The sequence below is a fragment of the Macaca nemestrina genome, chromosome 6 (genome assembly GCF_043159975.1).
Source record: "Macaca nemestrina isolate mMacNem1 chromosome 6, mMacNem.hap1, whole genome shotgun sequence".
Lineage (NCBI taxonomy): Eukaryota > Metazoa > Chordata > Mammalia > Primates > Cercopithecidae > Macaca > Macaca nemestrina.
Window position 1 is genome coordinate 162,909,010 of NC_092130.1, and position 17,143 is coordinate 162,926,152.

The following is a 17,143-nucleotide window of genomic DNA, read 5'->3' on the forward strand; positions in this document are numbered from 1 at the left end:
AATTCTGATTTTAAATCCATACACATATTTGGAGAAAATTGAGATAATGCAAATGTCCCACTTTCTATTCTGTAAACATGGTATATTTTTTAATGTATGTGAATTATTTTATGACCCTTCTCTCCAGGCCATGAGTTTGCAGAAACAGAGGAGGGGAAGGTTCACTTCTGGTTCATGCTTAGTCTGAATAGCCTCTGATTTTCAAGTAAATGTGGGAAGGATCTCTTATAAGTCTCCTTACCTTGATAGTTCTGGGCCCTGAATAGTTTCTACTTTCCTAACTGAAACTCCATTGTGAGGTATTAGAAAATGATCTCAAGACAAAATCAGCTGCGATGCTCTCACATTTTTTGTTACCTGAGTTCATAATTTTCTACAAAACCTGGCACAATTATTCTGCACTATTTTTAAGCACTTCTATGCCATTAAAAAATTAAAGAAAATATTTTGAGCATTTATAAAGCAAGATAATTGATCCTACGAAACTAGCTCATTGCTACAGGAAATGGAATGTCAAATATACATTTTATAAAAGACTATTTTAGGCATTTATTTTTAAATAATAAAATATGGAGGGCATGTAAAATAACTGGAGAATTCTTAGGATGTTTAATGTTAACCTGATGTTTTAAAATTATTTTATATGTACTATATATCAGTTAATTCATATTTCATGTTATTTGTCAATATATTAATAATTTAAAGACAGAAAGCACAAGCTTCATGAAGAAAAAGTTAATCCCTCAAACGTGGGTTTTAAACTTCATGTTTTGAATGCCTTCATTTCTCTAAAGATCTTTCAAGCATTGCTATGTAGGAATAGGTGAAGAATAAATGAGCCCAATCAACAAAGCTCACTTTACAAACAATAATTCTGTGTTTTTTTCTCCTTATTAGGTTGGAATTTGTAATGAAATTTAGTTGAAAGAATAACTGCCAAAAAGAAATACTTGAAAACCACTGGTCTGTAAAAATAAAGAAGATTCTCAAGTATGCTGATTAAATAGTACCTGAGCTATTGTATTATAATCTGAAAGCCATACCTCATGAAATGTATCCAGTGGAGAGTCGCCTCAATTAATTCTAAGGAAATCTGAACTGCATTATATAAGAGATTATCATTCTTTCAGCAAGTATTTATTTACCAGATTTTCACTAATCCACTGGGCACTGCTGATACAATACTGAAGAAGAGGAGAAAAGGTTTTATGGCTGATGAAGCCGACATTTTAGTGGGTGAGACAGGAAAAAACATATAATAAAATAATGGTCAATACAGTACTGGCAACGATAATCCATATTTTTCAAGTTGATGAGTTCATAAAATGTGTCAGAAAAAAGTATAAAAATTTTAACTAATACATACAATTGAAATACATCTGAAAGCCTTGAAAGCCAAGCAGCCAACTCCTATTCTTAATTTAACAAGTACATAAAATTTACTTACATAGGGATGTTTTCAATTGGCAATTGAATCATAAGTTAGTATAAAAGATTAGTAGCAAAAGGGAATCTCCATCTCTGTATTCCTTCTTTAACTTTATATTCAAGATCTTCTTCAGATCTTTTTCTTTGTATTTTTTCTTCTCCCTATCTTTGGACATTTATCATGTTGTCTCTGTAATGCCCTTAAATGTTTAAACAAAAATGGATGGTGAGAGGCAAGGGACTGTGAAGCTCATTAAAATAACCCACTCTTCCATTTTGCAATTTGCAAAACATAGGGACATCTTTTGTGAAATTCAACACTTCTGCCTCTTTCGATTTATTAGATCTTGCCTCTGGCCTGTAACAAAAGTCAAAGACACTGGAGAAACCATAAAAGACCCCTCCACTGTAAAAGTCAATGAAATTGTTCCAGGGCAGGGAATTATGTGTCAAGGCAAGCTGGCAGTGGCATCTGCTGCTGTATTGACTGTCCGCGTTTGCTCAAATGCTCTGGCCAGCTGAATGGTGTCTCCTTTCTCCCCCACCTAACCACATGTGTTCCCCTAAGGCCATCTTCTAGCTGAAGGCATACGTGGCAGAAAACCAAAGTAGCAGTCTTCTTTAATGTGAGGACATTACTTGTGAAATTTTCTGCTACCACAGCTGCTGGCATAATCAGAGAGAGAGGTCCGTTTAGTGCAGATAGGAGGGGCCAGGACAGAGGGAAACATAGAGGAGATAGGAGTGCCCTGATGCTCTGAAGGGAGCAGCCTGCCCACATTGATGTTTTTTAGATAGTTTTGATTTTTCATTTATTTTAATGGCTATACAAAAAAATATGTTTTTTCCCTTTTTAGTTTCTCACTCAACTTTGGTTCCGTCTTCAAAAAATCACTATGTATATACAAATGTTCAGCTTGTAATATTTTGTCACCCATCCTTTTAATTCTGTGAAATAAGTGTTACCATTTTCAGTTGATTTTAAAAAATACTATAATGTTCTAGATGAGTTTGTATTTTAAATATTATTTCAACAGCCTTACTGTATTTTTAAACTTTGACCAAAAATTGTGCTATTGAACAACTCAGATTTTTGAAATTCTACATGAGTTTTTAATTAGTAAAAGATAAACAGGTAGTTCTTAAAGACATAAATACAAAAATATTCTGTGATGGACAATTTAATCCTATGAGACTTTTTATTCATTATATTAGAGTAAGCATGATACTGATGAAGTCTATTCTATACATGCTTCTATAGATGTATGCACATAGATATGCATTTGCATATTTTTTACTAGCCTGAGGAAGAATTTATGGCTCATCTGTTTTCCTCTTCATTATTACCAGCACAATTTGTATTTTAAGGATTTTAACTTTCTACTACCATGTTTCTCTAGCTCATTCTGATTTATGATTCCATATATACAGGTTGAGTATCCCATATCTGGAATGCTTGGGACCAGAAGTGTTTGGGATTTTGGAATATCTGCATATATATTATGAGATTTCTGGGAGACGGGACTCAAGTCTGAATAAGAAATTCATCTATATGTCTCATACATCTTATATGCATCACCTGAAGGTAACTGATTTTTCCTTTGGTGACACTGAATAAATTGTGTTGTATGTGTGCACTTTGACTGCCACACCTCACACAGGCTCCAGTGTGGAATTTTTCACTTGTGGTATCATGTTGGCACTCAAAAAGTTACAGATTATGGAGCATTTATGACCAGATTTTCAGATTAGGAAATGTTCAACCCGTAAAACCTATTAACTTCCTGCTGTTAAAGACAAGGATTTATTTCACTTCTGCCACTCCCAAAATACTCTACCTGCCAATTATACCATTGTTTCTCTACCAGCTGCCACCATAATTTTAAATAATATGTATAGGCTTCTACTTTTGATTGCATTAATTGGAGACAATAGTTTTTGACTCTACCCTTGATGATAGGATAGATGAGCAAATCAGTTCTGTAACCCTTCTTTCTCCCTGCTTGCTTGTCATTCCCAAATCCTATTGAAAATAAGTTTGCTTTTATGTTACCATTGCTGGTATTCTTCTCCGTCACATAGTTTCCTCACACTGTTTTCTTAGGTTGTGTATACAAGTTTAAAACCAATAGAACAATATAAATTATTTTAATTGTATCTAATTATAATTGTTAAACTAATTAATTTTATAGTATGTAATTATATTAATTATCAGTTCCAACATTTTAGTCTTGTGCAACTTTAAACTAAAAATCTTCAAAAACATTTTTGTATGCTCCACCAATTATTTACAATCAGGCTAACATATTAGTTTGCTTCTTACCTGAATTACACCTTTCTCCACAGTTAGGAGTTGCTTTTGCTTTTTCTTTTTTGCTGAAGTCACTATCCTTTATTGAAGGTAAATTTTTTAAATTTTATAACAAATATCTTCCAGCTCTTCTTTGTCTCTTGCTGAGAATCTGATGAGACTGATGTAAAGCTCACCAGCATCTGATCTTGAGTAAATTGTTTTGTATCGGGGGAAATACATTTTTTGTTGTTGTTGTTGTTGTTTTTTGTCTCTCTTTTTTTAAATCTGGAGTACCCAGTTACAGGTAGTTTGTTCATGCAGTTGGTCTTAACAATATAATAAATTTCTTATTATTGTCTATTGTAACATCTGACTTTTGTTCCTGAGTCTGCCTTACAATTCTGAACTGGACTTAAGCCTCTGCAAACCAATGGCCCAACTCCATTCTTGGACCCTTGTTCTCTGTTTTCCTGGATTGGGGCCACCACCACCTCTGACTTTCACTCCATATTGCTGGATCACTTTCATAAGGAATTTCCTAAGAGCACATGGTAAAAATGTTCTGAATCTTAAAACGTCTGTAATCTCTCAGCATTGACTAATATTTTGACTGGCTGAAGTACAGGATGAAAGTAACATTGAAAGCACCCTATTCTATAAGCTTTTCAAAACAAATCTTACATAAAACTGATTCTTTCAGTAGGCAGATGGATAATTTTCTATCCTTCTACACTACAGCTTTTTATCATCTATCTACAAGGTAATAAATTTCCAATTGATGTGCCTCAAACTCTTGTTGTTTACCATTCATCATTCTTTGAATTTGAAGACAGATGCATCCTGTGAACTCTATAAAACTTTCTTCTTTTATCATTATGGAATGTTTCTCTCTCCATTGCCACCGCTTTATCTGTTTGCAACTCCTACCATGGCACCTCATAGATTATCTCTGTTGTTCTTCCAGCTTTCTATTGCTGCATAACAAATAAACCCCAAGTTCACATATTACTGAGGTTGTGAAGAAACAGGAGTTCTCACACAAAGTTGATGAGAACGTTAACTGGCACACTATTTTTGGAAGGCAATTTGGCAATTTAATATGACATACCCTTTGATTACTATTGTACATATTTATTTTACAAATATATTTTCATAAGTGCTCAAACACATATAAGTATAGGCATGTTAATTAGAGAAAAATCTGGAATACTAAAATTCTTTTTTTTTGAGACGGAGTCTCACTCTGTCGCCGAGGCTGGAGTGCAGTGGCGTGATCTCCGCTCACTGCAAGCTCCTCCACCTCCCGGGTTCATGCCATTCTCCTGCCTCAGCCTCCCGAGAAGCTGGGACTACAGGCGCCCACCACCACGCCCGCTTAATTTTTTTTGTATTTTTAGTAGACACAGGGTTTCACCGTGTTCGCCAGGATGGTCTCGATCTCCTGACCTCGTGACCCACCCGCCTCGGCCTCCTAAAGTGCTGGGATTACAGGCGTGAGCCACAGCGCCCGGCCCTAAAATTCTTAAAAAGAGATAATTCAATAAAATACATTTAACCAATAAAATAACTTATGGATATTTAAAAATGAGCCTATAACTGATGTAAAAATTAGTAAAAATAAGATTACAAGCAAAATTAATGTTCTACATTCTTATGAATATACAAGCATGTATGTATATACACATGTATATGTATATATATATCCCCCTGAAATTTATGTGTACAAAATAAATTGTAGCTATCACCCTGTAATTTACATGTACATAGAAAATATATAAAAGAGTAACTATTAAAAGTTATTTCTTTTAGATATGAGGTTAGATGAGGATAGAAAAGATGTAAGAAACATTTTTTACCTTTTTATGACCGGAATTATTTTGTTTTGTGGATTATTTTTGCAATTAAAAACACAGTAAATAATTTTTAAAAGGGAAAGTGATCAATAGAGGAATAGGGGATGAGATAGCATGCTAAATAGGAAGCTATGGAAGCATTGAGAAGGTAGACTCAATCTGCTTTGAAGGGAAGAGTGCCTGAATTGGTTGCATTGGCAGAAAGGATTTATTCACGCAAATAAAGAAGGAATGTCCTGATCAGACGTGCATTTTATAATAATCATTCTAACTGAATGTGGTTGATAGAACATAAGGTAAGATTGAACTTAGGCATTTCGCTGTTCATTTGTGGTAATAATTAAAGTCTAAAATAAGTAACGCCTTACCCAAGATTTATGACACAGTGGGAACAGAAAGGACCAGCTGCTTGAATGGATTGCATGTGGAATGGGAAATACAGATATGGCCTTAGTTTTCTATCGTTGCTGTAGCAATTTACCAATAACATAGTGGCATAAAACAACACCCATTTATTATCTCACAGGCATCTGGGTAGACTGTAAAAAGTCAGGCATCGGGTATGTTAGGCACCTGGGTAGACTGTAGACAAGGTGGATCCTCAGCTAATCTCACAAGGCCAAAATCAAGGTGATGAAATTTGTTTCCAGAGGTTCTGGGGCTGAATCTGCTTCCAAGCTCACTCAGGTTGTTGACAAAATTTAGTTCCTTGCAGTTGTAGCAATGAAGTCCCTATTTCCTAACTGTCACTTGGGGGCCATGCTTTGCTCCTAGAATCTGTCTGCATTCCTTCACACACTTTCCGTGAGCCCTTCCTCTAGCAATGGCAGGCCAAGTCACTCTGTCATTTTGATTGTCTATGACTTTTCTCAACTTTTTTATTATTTCCAGAGGAAGTTTACCACTTTTAAGGACTCATGTGATTGGGTTGTGCCCAGATAACCCCCGATTGCCTCCTTATTTTACTGCCTATGATTTAATTACATCTACCAAGTCCCATTTGCCATGTTACATGACATATTCAAAGGCTCCAGGCATTAGAGTGTGGGCATCCAGGTATTAGGGTGTGGGACATCTTTGGATGTTCATTATTTAACTTATCACAAATGTAATGTTCCTGGCACACAGCAGATAATTGATAAATGTTGGCAAAGCCAATCACTTTTCACTATCTCGACTTCTACAACTTATCCCTCTAGTCCGAACCATCATCTGTTACTAGACTGATTAAATAATCTCTAAACTGATTTCTGTTCCCACTCTTGCTTTCCTAGATTTTATTCTTCACCTAGCAGGCAGGAGGAGTTTTTTAAAACATAAATACTAGTCTTAGCTTAAAACCATCTTCTAGTGTCCCATTGCAATTAGAGTAAAATCTAGTCTTGTTACGGCTTACATGATGTGAACACTTCTGTCTGACACCATGTGGCTCTACTCCTGCTGTGGCCACTAAGCTTTAGTCACAGGAGATTTCATTTTATACTTTACCAGACACATATTTAATTTGTAAGATTTTTATCTCCTCTTCCTTTTATCTAGAATGGCCCTTCACCAGAATGTTCTCCATTAAGATTAGTTTCAATATTCCTTTGTCAATGAAGTCTTCCTCACTTTCCTTATCTGAACAAGAACATCCTTGCCTTACTCCTGCCTATAGAGTAATTCTATATCCCATTACCTGGTCTATATTTTCACAGCACTTGCCCCTATCAAAAATCCTCCTTCTATATGTTCATTGTAGATGTTACAGTTAGGATATTAGCTTGGAAAGACCAAAGGCCTGATCTGTCTTGATCACAGACTTCTCATCAGGATCTTAAACAGTGCCCAACATAAACTAGATGCAGAATAAATATCTGTTGTATGAGTGGGTAAATTGTTGAATAATTTGCTCTTTATGTTCCCCTTCTACTTTAAAGAAAAATTAAGAAACAGAAGTAACAGGATTTGAGGATTATGTCTTAAACTGTGTCCTCCCCCAAAAATAGGTTCAAATTCTAATCCCTGGTACCTGTGAGGTAAGGCAACCTGTGAAATGTTTATCTTATTTCAAAGTAGGGCTTTTGCAGCTATAGTCAAGTTAACATGAGGTTATATTGGAGTAGAGTGGGTACTTAATCCCTTATGACTGGTGTTCTTAGGAGAAAAGAAGAAAAGACATAAGGATAGAAAGAACACTATGCGACAATGTAGGTAGAAATTGTAGTGATGTATCTACAAGTCAAAGAAGACCAAGGATTGCCAGCAGCACTAGAAGCTGAGAGAGAGGTATGGAACTGATTTTACACTGGAGTCTTCAGAGATTAACACCCTGTTTACAGCTTAATTTAGTACTTCTAGGATCCAGGACTGTAAGCATAAATTTCTGTTGTTTAAGCTACCCAGTTACAGCCCAGATGCCAACTTCACTACAGCAGCCCCAGAAAGTAACACAGAGCTATTTATTGAGATGTATGTTTGCAGGTCTGAAATGATGGCTTCAGTTTTAAATATGTTAACTTTTAAATGCTTGTAGGACACATGTTGAAATATAACAAAGAGTTAACTTGTTAAGGCAGATTCCTAGGACTCATAGACACTATCAAACACTAAATTGTACTAATGATTCACAATGGGTATAAGCAAAACCCAGGCACAAATGCAATATTCATCTTTGAAGGAGCCCAGGCCCTGTCAGAGGCAGGTCCCTAATGCTGTTGTCTTTCATGGGCATGCATTGGTATTGGAGTAACAGAAGGGCACTGACAGTATGTCTATGAGATCCAGCTGGTCCAGAGAACATTGCTTGGGTTCAGGTTTTCTTAGTTATTAGTTTTCTAGGGCTGCCATAACAAAATGCCACAGACTGGAGGCTTAAACAACAGTAATTTATTTTCTCACGTTGGTGGAGTCTGGAAGTTCAAGATCAAGCTATTTGAAGCTTTGGCTTCTCCTGAGGCCTCTCTGCTTAGCTTGTAGATGGCTGCCTTCCTGATGTGTCTTCACATGGCTTTTCTTCTGTATGTGCACAAGCCTGGGGTCTCTTCCTCTTCTTCTTATAAAAAACACCAGTCACATTTGATTAGGGCCTCAACATAGACAACTTCATTTAACCTTAATTTCCTCTTTAAAGGCCTTATCTCCAAACACACTCAGAGTAGGGGTTATGTCTTCAACATATAAATTTTAGGGGGGATATAATTTCTTTTATAACATTTTGTTTTGCTTTGGTTAGTCATTCATGAGTGAAAATACTGCATAAGTAACTTCCATTGACAAGTTAGTTATATCTCACAAGTTCTATTTTTTTTTTTTTTTTTTTTTTTTTTTGAGACAGAGTCTCGCTCTGTCGCCCAGGCTGGAGTGCTGTGGCCGGATCTCAGCTCACTGCAAGCTCCGCCTCCCGGGTTCACGCCATTCTCCTGCCTCAGCCTCCCGAGTAGCTGGGACTACAGGCGCCCGCCACCTCGCCCGGCTAGTTTTTTGTATTTTTTAGTAGAGACGGGGTTTCACCGTGTTAGCCAGGATGGTCTCGATCTCCTGACCTCCTGATCCGCCCGTCTCGGCCTCCCAAAGTGCTGGGATTACAGGCTTGAGCCACCGCGCCCGGCCACAAGTTCTATTTTTTTTCTGTTTTGTTTTGCTGTTGTTTGTTTGACAGTTTCACTCTTGTTGCCCAGGCTGGAGTGCAATTACACTGTCTCGGCTCACCACAACCTCCGCCTCCCGAGTTTAAGTGATTCTCCTGCCTTGGCCTCCCAAGTAGCTGGGATTACAGGCATATGCTACCATGCCTGGCTAATTTTGTATTTTTAGTAGAGATGGGGTTTCTCCATGTTGGTCAGAGTGGTCTCGAACTCCCAACCTCAGGTGATCCACCTGCCTCGGCCTCCCAAGGTGCTGGGATTACAGGTGTGAACCACTGTGCCCTGCCCAAGTGTTTTAACAATAAGCAATGTTGACAATGGACATTTCTAGAAGGACAAATAGTCAATATCGTTACTACTTCTTGCACCCAGAGATGAAAGGAAAGGAGTTACACACTCACTGTGAACTCTCTCCTTCCTTTCTAGAATCTCAAGTGGAATAATCCAAAAACATTTGGTAGGAGGATTTGAAGTTCAGGAGAGAGATCCAACTTAAATACACAAATGTAAGAGTCATCACTATCACTGTGGTAGGTGAAGCTATAGGAATGGACAAGCTCATTCATAGAATTCATCTAAAAAGTGCTTACTACTTACAGTGTCTTGCACATAAGCACTTGATTAGTGTTCACTGAGTGAACTTACAGGCAGCTCCACTTAAAACTGCTAAATTATCAACAAATTTGGAGAAATTATGTAACAGAATACACATGGGAATTCCAATTTTTAGAATTTCAGCTAATTTGGAACAATAATCATTGGAATCTCCATAATCTAATAAGCATGGTAAGAAGCTAACAGATGTCTGCTCAACGGCTTACTAAAGGAGACAAAAACAGACCCCGTGATGTGCACTGCACTGCCCAGGCAATATGTAAGGTTGGTGCAAAACTAATTGTGTTTTTTGCCATTGAAAGTAATGGTACCTCTACAAGTACTCTAAGTCCCCAAAGCAGCAGAGTTAGGAGAAGAAAAAGTCAATGAACAGCATCTGCCACTTTCCCTACTGAATCAGGGAAGGGAAAAAGTTTTGAATGAATAGGGAGAATGGAGGCAAAGGCTGAAATTGTGCAGAAAGAAATTGGAAAGCTATAGAATCTGACTATGTTTCTATTATTGTTAATAAGACTACATGCAGAAGCTTATGTGTTTGTAGTAACAAAATAGCAATTCAAGTTCAACAAAAATATTACAAAGCAATGATGTAAATATTTTGCACGAATACATATATATGCATACACACACCACATATACACATATGTATATGTCTGTATTATAGGTGTATGTATACATACAAATATGCATTTGTAGAGATATACTATGTATTATACATATTATATATATTACTTATTTATGTACATGAAAATATACAATATCCATTTAATTATTTTAAGGCCAATCTATCACTTTCTTTTGATTACTGTTTTTTAGGCCTTTTTTAAAACAATTTATTTTTCAGAATTCAATTTAATTTAAACATTATTTGAATGACTTATGAGCAAAGACATTTTCTATGTATTATATGCAAAGATAAGTGAAACAAGACTTTTCTTCAAGAATTCAGGCACTGAAATGAAAGCAATGATACAAACTACTGAAATTCAACAGAAGTGCCACAAATGTATAAAGCAATGTATAAATATCAAAACAGAAAAGCATGTCCAGTAGTTTGGAATTAGCAAAAATTTAGCGCAGGATCAGGAGAAAAAATCTATTTGCAAGGATGACAGAAGTAACATTTGGAGAAAAGAATTAGTGCATGAAGGTCTTCAATCAGAAAGTAAGGTTATTTATGCCTTAAAAAAGGTCTCACTGAATGTTAGACCACTAAAATGAAGCTGAATAATTTTTTTTAATCAAAAGGGATTTTCAACAAAATAATCTTTAATAACTTGTGATAAGTATCATCAAGACAACTTATAAAGGAACTCACTAACTTTGTTAAGGCACAAGTTCAGGTATTCACTATACTCTCCCAAGGTTTCAAAACTTTATTGAATTTCAGGAAAATGGAAGGGCAAAGACTGATCTTGAAGGGAAAGTAACATTGAAACAAACTCAATTTCTGTAGGTTCAACTACATGAAATTTTCAATATCTAGACATTTTACCTATGAAAGCCAATCTTGTATGGTTCAATCAATAAATAAAATTCCATTTATAAATTATAGTTGTGCTTTCCAAAATATTGCATTTAGGATATATTGTAAGTTCTACAAGCAGTTATTCCTTGTAAAATGTCTAAGGCAGTAACAGAGCAATTATAATTTGAAACAAAATCCTTGTGATTTTAACATGCTGATGTTAAAGTCATCTAAAATATAATACGGTATGCATTTAATGCAGTGTAACATTGACTGGTTTTTACTGTATTCTGAAGGATAAAATGTGGGTATAATGAAAAAATTGAAAAAATAATACATCTTAGAGTAATCATAGACTGGTACAAAATTTTAACAGAAGCAGCTTTCATTCTCCACCATTGCCTGTTATATTTTTAGCTAGCTCATGTAAGAACTGACGACATCTCAATAAAAATATCAGAGGCATGGTGTTCAAAGTACATTAGCGTTGTGATGTTATAAACCAATTTCTTTGCTGGGTGCACATTAGTCTTGCAGGATCGTGCAGCTGGCAAAGGATGAGATGCTATGAAACAGCTATTTAAATGTGAATTGCTCTTCAGGCTGCCACTGGTAATGGTGAAGTCTAAAAGAAATTTTCTCCATTTCAGAAAATTAACAATCTCTGGGGAAAAATATTCTCCAAGAGTCACTTAAGATGCAGGGTACTTTCCTTTAGTTTATAAAAATTATCACATCTTTTAAAGCATAACACCCCACAGATATATCCTTGAGCCTTTATATTCTCATAAACTTTATTAAATTCAGTGACTTCAAGATCTATTCAACCATACAACCTTAAAACAAAGAAAGTGATTTGTTTTTTCTCCTTTGATACACCTAAGCATAGGTATAGAAATATTGCTAGACGTAATAACTCTGGAAATTGTAAGCAATTTTATAGTCTCTACCTTTCACAGCCTTAAGAATAGGTCGTTGTTAAAAGAGGCCAAATTCAATAACACATTTTTAAATCTGAAAATATGCATTTAAGAAAACTAGTGCTATTTGAATCTATATGATTAATTTACCACGGGAAAGAAAAAAGTAAACATAAAGAGGAAACCCTGAATAATTCATTTATATTAATTCATAAATGGAGTAGGTGTGCTATCATTGTACTTTCACCGCCTTTTTTAGAAGCTAGTTTTGAATTACCATATAATCAATCGAATATTGCTGTTCTTATTTAAAAGAATATATTAAAATTAGTAATGCCTTATTTGAATCAATTTTATGTTAAAAGTGGACAATGATTTCTTTGAATTTGAAAATACTCCTTAGTGGTCACTTTGAAAGGCTGCCCAATATATTTACCCTTTTTTGAGTTTGAAGAATCCCCCTGCCTTTTACTGCCTGGGCAAAGGACAGAAAATGTTTCTCTTGTAAGTGCTAAAAATACCAGATACCTGTTTTCCCAGCCTTCACTTGGGATGCAGGCATGTGACTTTAGATCCTTCAAGCAGGTAAGGCGCTAAAGACACAGGTGGAAGGCACTCCGTCTCTATTTCCCTCTGACACGTGTTCTCTCTCATTGTCTCTCTCTCTCCTTCTCTCTCTCTCTACTTCTCTGTCTCTCTCTCTCTACTTCTCTGTCTCTCTCTCTCTTCTCTGCCTCCCCCTCTCTCCCCTTCTCTGTCTCCCAGAGAGATCATCAGTCTCCTGGAGAGGAAAAAAAAAAAAAAAAAAGATGTGTGAATGCATACGCAGGTGCACTGGCATTGAGTTTCTACAGCAGATGAGGTAGCAGGGTAAACTAGCATCCAGTGTTTAGGGAACTGAGCAGCTATTTCCCTTTCAGAATGTTTTTTGGTGTGCTTAGAACATTGGTTTGGAAGTTGTGTACTTCACCAGTTCTTTCAATTTCTTAGTGACTCAGGAGTTACCCAATAAAATTCCTTTTCTGTTTAGTCAAAGAAGTCTTCATTCCACATAGCTATGAAATCTGAATAAACAACATGTTTTTTTTTTTTTTCTATACATTCTTTGCCCATTATACTCTTCTGCGTTTCCTCTTTTATATAGTAACCTATTGGTTCCCAGCAGTGGCATGATTTTTGTTAGCTTGCTTAATGGTGGACATTTTAAAATCAAGATCTATAAAGGAGTTCAATATCTAATGCAGATTTTTAAAGAGCTTCTCTGGTTAAAGCTAGAATGGTGGCTTTGAAGATCTGGTCCCTTGGCCACTTCTTGACATACAATAGCATTTCTTAAGAAATGTTACTGAAGAGTTGGGTTCAGGGTAGCATCTTAAGAAACCACTGCTAACAGCATCCTTAGTTTCTACCCAGTAAATGCAAATAGACATCCTCTCACCCCACCTTAGCCAGCTGTGGTCTCCAGATATTGCCAAATGTCCTGTGGGAGGAAAATCATCCCGACTTCGGAACCACTGATTTAAATCATCAACGATGTATGGAAGTCAATTGCTTACAATGGCTCTGACCCCATTCATTTACTTAACTATAGTGAAGACATGGAAAATGAGAATGAAAACTCAGTTCCTACTCTCAAAACTGTACAATCTTGTAAAAATAAGAATGTAACAGGTGAAAATCTTAAGCAAACTCTTTTTTAACAGTTTAAGGTAACAATAACAGACCAGGATACAAGAATAAATAATTATCAGCAAAATATTATAAAGAAATAGTTTCTTGAAGGAGGTAATCCCATCAGGTAAGAGAGGTCAGGGAATTGCTTTGTGGAAAAGGTGGAATTTGAGTTGAGTTGTGAGGAATTTTTCATTCCTGTAGTAATGAAAGATTGAGATAATATTTTGGGTAGTACACCAAATTCAAATGGTTCAGGAGACAGTGACAAACTAGTTTGACATGTAAGTACAGTGTTAGTGGGGGAATGTAGAAACACATAGCTAAAACCTTGGTTTAGGGTCAGATTAAATACAGTACTAGAGTTTTCTATGAGAAAGGAAGGCAGGAGCCCTAACCTCCATCTGAGGCTGCGTTTGCCTTGCAAAACCTTGCTTTACTTTGATAATAGTTTGGCTGGACAGTTTGAAGCATCAGGTGGCGAATTAAAGAGAATGAGACCCATCCTCAAGCCTCCTCTTGGCACACTGCTTTTGTAGCAGGTGGTGACAAATTTTGAGGGCCAGGCTAAGGAATTTGAATGCAGGACAGCAATTTAATATTTTTGAGCAGAAGAAAGACATAGGCAGGATTTTAAAAATGTGAATCTGATTTAGTGTGGAGGGGATAAGAGGAAGAAAGAATGGACATTCAATGTCCATTAAAGAGGTTACAACAATCATCTAGATGGAGACAAAAGGAGCCTGAATTAGGAGCATTACAACCAACAGGGAGAAAGGATTGAAATGAGAGAGAATTAAAACTAAGAGTCAACTGAAGTTGATAATCCATAACAATTATGAATATAGAGAAAAGGCACTAAGGTTGCCACTATGTCTTGAAGGTGAGCACCACTAAAATATTTATACCATTAAGCAAAATGGATCAATAAATAATAGGAGTTGATATTAGGGGAAAAAAGAATTAGATAATGTATCTATGAAGTCCTGGATGACATATAACAAAATGCCCACCAGTCACATAAAAACATGAAGCTGAGAAGACAAAGCTAAAGAAATACATTTGAGATTTTTTGGTTTTTTTCCAAGACAGAGTCTTGCTCCATCACCCAGGCTGGAGTGCAGTGGCAAGATCTTGGCTCACTGCAACCTCTGCCTCCTGGGCTCAAGCAATTCTCCTGCCTCAGCCTCCCATGTAGCTGGGATTACAGGCTCCTGCCACTGCACCCGACTAATTTTTGTATTTTTAGTAGAGACAGTGTTTCACCATGTTGGCCAGGCTGGTCTCGAACTCCTGACCTTGTGATCCTCCTGCCTCAGCTTCCCAAAGTACTAGTATTACAGGCGTGAGCCACCATGCCCAGCCGGGAATATTTTTGAATGACACATTCAGTGATTAGATTTTAACTCTTTAAAGTTTCCATAAATTTAAACTAGTAATGAACATTTAACATACTGAATTATGAAAACACTAGTCAAAGCAGAACAGTATATTATAGTTGGATCATGGAGAAGGTCCGGCAACACATGTCAGTAAAATTGCATTGCTCAAGAATATTCCAAGCTTCAAGATGAAGTATAAAGCAGCTCCATAGAATCAAAATAATTTTGTCACACGTTCTAACCAACAGAGTATCCTTAATATTCTGCTCTCTTGAACAACCATCATGACCTCTTTAGAGATCTTGAAACTCTTAAACTCTTCTTCATTCCCATTACCTGACTTTCTTTGCAAATATATAATTGAGTTTTGTTTGAGCTATACATTTTGCCTCAATTACTGTGACTCTTCTTGTTTTCAGATTCATATTTGAACATCCTTTCAAATGTAATAATCTTTTGAAGTTTATCTACGTGTGTACCTCTGGAAGGTGTGGTGAATACATTTGGGAGAGGAGAATGAGAAGCTTGACTTGTTCTCTTGTGTGTAACAAACTGTAAAATGGATCTGTCAAGGACTGAATTGTGGTCTCTGGCCTCAGGCCTAGAGTTTCTCTTACTTCTTGCATGCAGATTTTCAGTAAATGACAAAAGCCATATTACAGATTTATAATTCCAACTTTTATCCACATAAAAGTCAAATTCTGTTGCTGTACTCTATTGATTGCTAAAATCACACCCCACTTTATTTGATCATTTTTTCCTAAATTTTATAATTGATTATATTAGTATGTTGAAAAATAGGCTATATGCCTTTTTCATGAAATTCCTAAGATCTTTCAGTTTCCTAATGATACTGTTGCCCTTGACTTCTAATGGCTTCTTTTACAGAGCTCTCACACTTTATCTCTAGTTTGGACAGATTGCTTTCTAGGACTGCAGCACAGCTGTCATCCTAGCCATTTGTTTTCATTGCATATTTTAGTTCATCTTTTCTTAGATTTCACATTTTGCTCCCTCAAGAATTTGTAGTCCCTTGTTCCTAATAGCTGTGATTATTCCCTTTGTTTCCTGAGTTTGTAAAATGTTGACCTGTAGAGATTTTGCATTTCTGAGAATACAGTATTTTACCCTATTGTTAAACGAAATGGTTGGCTGGAGAAATAGAAACCTGTGTATGTTCGTCCCCTGACTCCCAAAACTTGAACTTTCTAGTATCCAGCATTGGTAATAGCAAGTGTGGGAAAAAACTGATTATTGATCCTTCCTGGATGATCTTTTTGATTGTTTCTTAATGGAACCCTCTTTTGTGCGGTGAAATTTTACCATTTTCAAATTTTACAATTTTGTGTTCTGATATTTTACAAAGAAATGCCTAGGTGACAGTATTTTTATTCCATTTTGCTACGGGTTTTGGTGCCCTATCAATATCAAAACTCATGTCTTATTTTAACTCTCAAACTTTACTCCATTTAAACATTCTCCTCCCTTATTCTTAACATTTTTTGATATTTGAAATCACCTATATTAATACTCTAGTCTCACATTTTCCATCTTTGACTTGTTGGTAAATGTTCTAAGAAATAATATTTTTTAAATCTTCCTTCCAGGCATTCTTGGTTATTTTTACCTCTGCAATCAAATTTCTGACATCAGAACTCTATCTCGATCTCACTTTGTATTTTTTCAAAGCTACCATTTTACTTCATCATCCTGAGTTCTTTGTAGTATACTAAATAGGAGAAGATAAATGTTACGTTCTATGAAATGTCTATTTGATTTGAATAATATTGTTTTTAGGTTCATCTTGAGCCTAAACTTCTAAAATGCTAGTCTTTCTCAAAACTCTGGCTATCCTGGCTGATTTCTCACTTATACAAATGGAGATTT

General features: G+C 36.0%; 1 long non-coding RNA gene across 10 annotated transcripts in view; it reads left to right on the forward strand.

The window, feature by feature from the left end:
* Positions 1 to 17,143, forward strand: part of LOC105492288 (uncharacterized) — a 68,694-nt gene that overhangs the window by 29,311 nt on the left and 22,240 nt on the right. For 8 of the 10 annotated variants that reach the window (XR_011625107.1, XR_011625106.1, XR_011625110.1 and 5 more), the window contains 2 exons: positions 898 to 1,236; positions 2,860 to 3,013. This is a non-coding gene — a long non-coding RNA (uncharacterized lncRNA). Of the gene's footprint in view, positions 1 to 897; positions 1,237 to 2,859; positions 3,014 to 9,626; positions 9,731 to 17,143 lie in introns of all 10 variants that reach the window. The other 2 variants (XR_011625114.1, XR_011625111.1) reach the window with 2 other exon arrangements.